Here is a 6,319-nt window from a genome sequence, read left to right as displayed (position 1 = left end):
CAGAGAAAAAAAATGCTCAGAATACAGAGATAACACAGGGAGTTATCTAAAAGAGCTCTATTCCTGACCCCAACCAGGGTGAAAACAGATATTGGAGAATGAGTGGTGCATCAAGAGAAACACTTAGATCCCCAGAGCAATGAGGGCAGGTATAAACAGGCAGAGGGCCTAAGGAAATTGCCCACACCACTCCCACCCCAACCTGTCTCCTCAGTTCCCCATAGCATGGGGCAGGCAGGCACTAAAGAGAGCTGAGAGTGCCAGTGGCCAACTTGCGGAGCGGGAATGTGTCACTGAACAGGGACAAAGTGACCGGCTAGCAGAGGGCTGGAGAAGTGACCACCCAAAGTGAGGTTTAAATGAGAGTCACAGCTAAATCTTGGAGGAAGCTGACGCTCCACCAAGAGTCTGGGTTGTCTGAGTTGGCAGGATGAGACCTCACCTATGGGCCATGCTAAAAGAATGAGTGAGTTATATTAGAGGTGGACACTCCAACAGTGGATGCAGCAAGAGCAGAGCGGTGAAAGGGAAGAAAAGGGGCAGGAGAGAGGACAGATCTCGGAAAGTACAAGCTTGTAATATTTTAAACACTTCATGATAAGAACAAAAGAGAGCCCCAGAGTGACAAAGCTAGGCAAACTATACTGACTCCTCATCCTCCTCTCCTGAGAAATTCAGGAAACCACACCCCCTTAAACACTAGCAACAAAAGACAATTGCAAGTGAATTTCCTATAAAGTTATGATAAGCGGAAAATGAATAAAGAGCAGAAAAATATTGCTGCAAATAATAAAGGCATTCGGAAATTTGTGGATGTCTATTTATTTATTTATTTTGGCTGCGTTGGGTCTTCATTGCTGCGTGCAGGCTTTCTCTAGTTGTGGCTCGCGGGGGCTACTCTTCGTTGCGGTGCGCAGGCTTCTCATTGTGGTGGCTTCTCTTGTTGCAGAGCACAGGCTCTAGGCACGTGGGCTTCAGTAGTTGTGGCACACGGGCTTAGTTGCTCCACAGCATGTGGGATCTTCCCGGACCAGGGCTCGAACCCGCATCCCCTGCATTGCAGGCGGATTCGTAACCACTGTGCCACCAGGGAAGTCCATATTTAAAACAAGCTAAAAGAATATAAGAAAATTATAGAAGCAATAAAAGAATAGCATAAATCAAAATTTAAAAAATCTCAGAAATGAGGTGATTAAGCAAAAGAGAGCTGACAAAGGAGAAAAATTAGAACTCATAATAAGGCATGTCGGGAATTAAGACAAACTGGAAAGAACACAAGAGCAAATAATAATGCCATAAAAGAAATAAGAGATTAAAAGGAAGAAAAACTTTAAAAGCAAAAGGAAAAGAAGAAAAAAATTATAAAGATTTGAGAGAAGCAATCAATATAGTAGATAGGCAAAGAAGCTTCAGCATACATAGGAGTCACGAAACAATGTGTAATTCAATGATGCTTTCTGAAATATAAGAAAACTTGAATCTACATATTTAAAGGGCATTTTGTATACTTGGAAAAAAAATCAAATCAGGCAGTCAACATCAAAGCATTGCCTAGTAAAACTACTGAGCATTTTAAAAAGAAAAGGGAGGGGATCCAGGCAAACAGACCAAGTCACTTATAAGGGGAAAAAAACAGATTGATATTACACTTTACAACAGCAGTGTTTTACACCAGAAGACAACAGAGTAATATATCTAGGTTGCTCAAGAGAAGAAAATGTGAGCCAAGTATTTTATGTCCATTCAAACTGACCTTTAAGTATAAACACAACACACACACAAAAAAAAACTGTTGTGAACATGTAAGAATAGGATATTATTCCCATCAGCACTTCCTGAGAACTCTTTTACAAAATAAGCTTTTCTAGAATCTGGAGAGGCACTGGCAAGAAGAATGTTCCTGATCATTGAATATATATTTACTTGTAGAACTGATTTTTGTTTAATTTTTGTATGACAGTTTCATAAACTGCTACTTTACTAAATTCTCTTTTTGTTTAGAGTAGTTTTTCACTATTTCTTTTGGGAATCAAGCTATATAATAATATTATCCACAAATAGAGATAGTTTTACTTCTTCATTTCAATTCTTATACCTCTAATTACTTCATCTTGTCTAAATTCATTGCCTATTACTACTAATATGGTGTGGAAATGTTTGCCTTCCTGGTCATTTTAGCAAGAAATTCTCTAATGCTTGCTCATTTAGTAAAACTGGCTTTAGGTGGAGATATATATATATATACATTCTTTTAGATATATATAAAAGACATTCTTTTAAATATATATATATATTCTTGTTTAGAAAGTATCCACCAGTTTTTATTTTAATGAACTAGTGTTGAATCTTGTCAAATTATTTTTCTGCATATATGGAGTTGATCATATGATTTTTATCTTTATTTCTATTAAAATGATAGATTACATTAGCTGATTTTCTAATGTCAAGACTTTACATTGCAAGAAAACTTTATATGCTCATAATGTAATATTTTATTAATGAGCTGTTAGATTCTTTTTCCTAACCTTTTATTTAGAACATTTTCATTGATGGTCATAATGAGATTGACTGGTAGCTTTATTTTTTTGGTGCAAATTTTGTCAGATTTGGAGATCAATTTACTTCATAAAAAGAATTCAGAAGTTTTTTTTCTTTTCTCAAACCATGCTCTGGAATAGTTTAAATACTATTAGAATTAGGATTAACTGATCTTTAAAGTTTTAGTAAATTCCTGTGTGAAACCATCTGGCCTTTAGAGTGGAGTGCTGTTTGATTTTTCTATTTCTTCTATGTTAATCGGTCTATTTATAGATTCTATACCTATTGGTGAATTGTATTACACCAGAAAATTACTTATTTCAAATTTATTTGCAGAGAGTTGTGAAAAATAGTCTTTTATAATTTTTAAAGATTTCTCTCTTCTGAACGTCCATCTCATGATTTCTAATTTTGTATATCTAAGTTTCCTCTTTTCTTTGTTAGTTTGACCAGTGGTTTTTCTATTTTGTTGATTTTTTTCCCAGAGAAGAAGTTTTTTTTTTTTTTTTTTTAACTTATTCATTAGTTCACTCTTTTTGCTTTATTTTGTGTTCTAATTCATTATTTTCTATTTTTATCTTTATTAATTTATTCCTTCTGCTTCTCTATTTCCTTTGTAACTCTTTCTCTAGATTTTTGTGTACGGTATATGATTCATTTGCTTTTATTTTATTGCCATAGCTATTTAATGCCTTTTGTACTCCTGTTCTGATATATTAATGGCTATAGAACCACATTCTGAAGATCTAACCTAATATGAATATTACAAACACACATGGGGGACTGGCTGAATTGAGTTACATTCATACCACTATGCAGCCACGAAAATACATGAGTTAAATTTATATAGGTTGCCTGGCAGAAATTTCTATAAATATTTGTTTAGTGAGAAAAGCAAGATGTAAAGAAGACTCCATCATTTTCTTTAAAACAACGACAAGCCTTTAAATACATACTAGAATATGATTACATATCCATGGAAATAAATGGAAGAATAAATACATCAGTTATTTGGGGGAAGGAGGGAGATCATGTGAAAATAAGAATACACACAGAAAAATGTTTTTAAAACATGACCAATAAAAATAACATGATCACATTTAAGATAATTATAAATATATGAAAATAAATATAAAGAGAAACAAAAAGATGGTCACTAAAATGTTAAATCCTGATACCTCAAAATGGTGTGATTTTAGGTGTTTTTAACTTTCTTCTTTATACATATTTTTTAAGAAGAGAATGACAAAATATTTTTGTGATATGGGCAAAATCTCTCACAGTTATTTTCATCTGAACTGATCCTCATTTCTACCAATATATATTTATATATTTTCCTTATCTCTTTCTTATTTTTTATATAGATTAAAAATCTCTCAAAGAGAAGCTAATTTTCTATCTGACTTGACAAGGGCTTATAGCTTTGCAGAAAGTGGTGAGAGTGACATTTTTTCCTTTTTTGTCAGAAAAACCATGAAGATTTAGGAGGTGATTTAATAATGACATTATTTTAAAATGAATATTATACAGGAATGAGTAATCCTTCCACTCATTTAAAAAATGTTTAGAAATGTATTAGAGTTTCATGAAAACTGGAATTCCACAATTTTAGAGCAGTATGGTAAAATTACAAAGGATTCAGAGAAGCATCAAAAAAGATCACTGAAGGATCGGGCTTCCCTGGTGGCGCAGTGGTTAAGAACCTGCCTGCCAACGCAGGGCACACGGGTTTGAGCCCTGGTCCGGGAAGATCCCACATGCTGCAGAGCAGCTAAACCCGTGCACCACAACTACTGAGCCTGCGCTCTAGAGCCCACGAGCCACAACTACCGAGCCCGTGTGCCACAACTACTGAAGCCCACGCGCCTAGAGCCCATGCTCCGCAACAAGAGAAGCCCCCGCAGTGAGAAGCCTGCGCACTGCAACGAAGAGTAGCCCCCACTCGCCACAACTAGAGAAAGCCCGCGTGCAGCAGTGAAGACCCAACACAGCCTAAAATAAATAAATAAAATAAATAAATGTATTAAAAAAACAAAGATCATTGAAGGATCTGAAAAATAAAATGTATGGGGCAAAGTTATAGGAAAGTATTGTTCAGCAAAGTAGTTGAAGAGAAACTGAATAGTCCTTTTCACATCTATAAGAGCCTCTTCTACAGAAGAAGGGGGCCAGCTGGTTCCAATCTCCATTAATGATGAAACCAGAAGGGGGAAGATGGAGGAGGAAATTGCAGCAGATGAGACATGGGCTGACGACAAAGACCCTGGTGGCCACATTTGTCAAACATGAGGATGAGTTACTAAGGGAGGCTGTGGGATCACTTCTCCCTTCTCCTCAGGGGCACTTCCCTCATCTGTCTGGAGTGGTTTAAATGCAATCCGGCCTCGAGAGAGGTGAACACCCTCATGACTTACAGGCTCATCTTGCGCTGTATGTCTATGACAAATTTGGAAGGGTAAATTTAAGGCTAAAACTATTACATTCCCTTCCATCACTCTCCACCCCAGTGTCCAATAATGGAATATTTACTGTAAAAGTTTATGAGCAGCATGGCAAAGGTTGGCTCCAGCAGGCAATTTAACAGAGAGTGGCCCATGGAACAGTATAAACCTGGCTCCACTACACACAATTTCAACAAAGAAATTTCATTGTGTCCTGTAAACCTAATTAAAATGTTTTTGCTGGTTTCCTAAACAATTTGTTTTACTTTGGACCATTCTATTAATATAAGATCTTAAAAGTTGTTGTGAAGCAGAGCCTTTTTGCAAGATGGCTGTGTCTTATTTTGCAACCATATTTCATAAATAGTTGCTTTTATCATTTGTATTATGATTATTATTAAAGTAACAATGAAGAAGAGATCAAAAATCACCCCAAAGCACTATGGGAAGAGGATCAAGGATTCTCCAGGAAGCAATGTGGAGACACCTATGGAAATCAGGCTGAGAAATTAGTAAAGAGACCTAAAATGGCTTAGAAATAGCCAATACTTAGGAGTCCTAATGTTTTTATAATATTTAAAATTTTTTATTTGTGGTAAAAAAAACGATAACAGGAAATCAACCATCTAAACCATGTTTAAGTGTTCAGTTCAGTAGTGTTAAGGGTATTCACATTATTGTGCGACAGATCTCCAGAACCTTTCATCTTTGTAAAAACTGAAACTCTATACCCATTAAACAGCAGCTCCCAATTTCTCCCTCCCCCAATCCCTGGCAACCACCATTCTTTGTTTCTGTTTGACTACTTTAGATACTTCTTATAAGTGGAATCACACAGTATTTGTCCTCTTGTGACCAGCTCATTTCATTTAGCATAATGTCCTCAAGCTTCATTCATGTTGTAGCATGTGGCAGGATTTCCTTTTTTTTTCTTTTTTAATTTTATTTATTTTTGGCTGCGTTGGGTCTTTGTTTCTGGACGTGGGCTTTCTCTAGTTGCAGTGAGCAGGGACTACTCTTCCTTGCGGTGCACGGGCTTCTCATTGTGGCAGCTTCTCTTGTGGCAGAGCACAGGTTCTAGGTGCGCAGGCTTCAGTAGGTGCAGCACGCGGGCTCAGTAGTTGTGGCGCAGGGGCCTAGTTGCTCTGTGGCATGTGGGATCTTCCCAGACCAGGGCTCAAACCTGTGTCCCCTGCGTTGGCAGGCGGATTCTCATTCACTGAGCCACCAGGGAAGTCCTCTTTTTTTTTTTGAAGGCTGAATAAGGTTCTCCTGAATGTATGTATATACCACATTTTGTTTATCCATTCATCTGTGGATGGACATTCGGATGTGTCCTA

This window comes from Eubalaena glacialis, chromosome 1 (assembly GCF_028564815.1).
Source record: "Eubalaena glacialis isolate mEubGla1 chromosome 1, mEubGla1.1.hap2.+ XY, whole genome shotgun sequence".
Taxonomy (NCBI): domain Eukaryota; kingdom Metazoa; phylum Chordata; class Mammalia; order Artiodactyla; family Balaenidae; genus Eubalaena; species Eubalaena glacialis.
The sequence above is the reverse complement of the archived record's forward strand: the minus strand, read 5'-3'. Positions refer to the sequence as shown.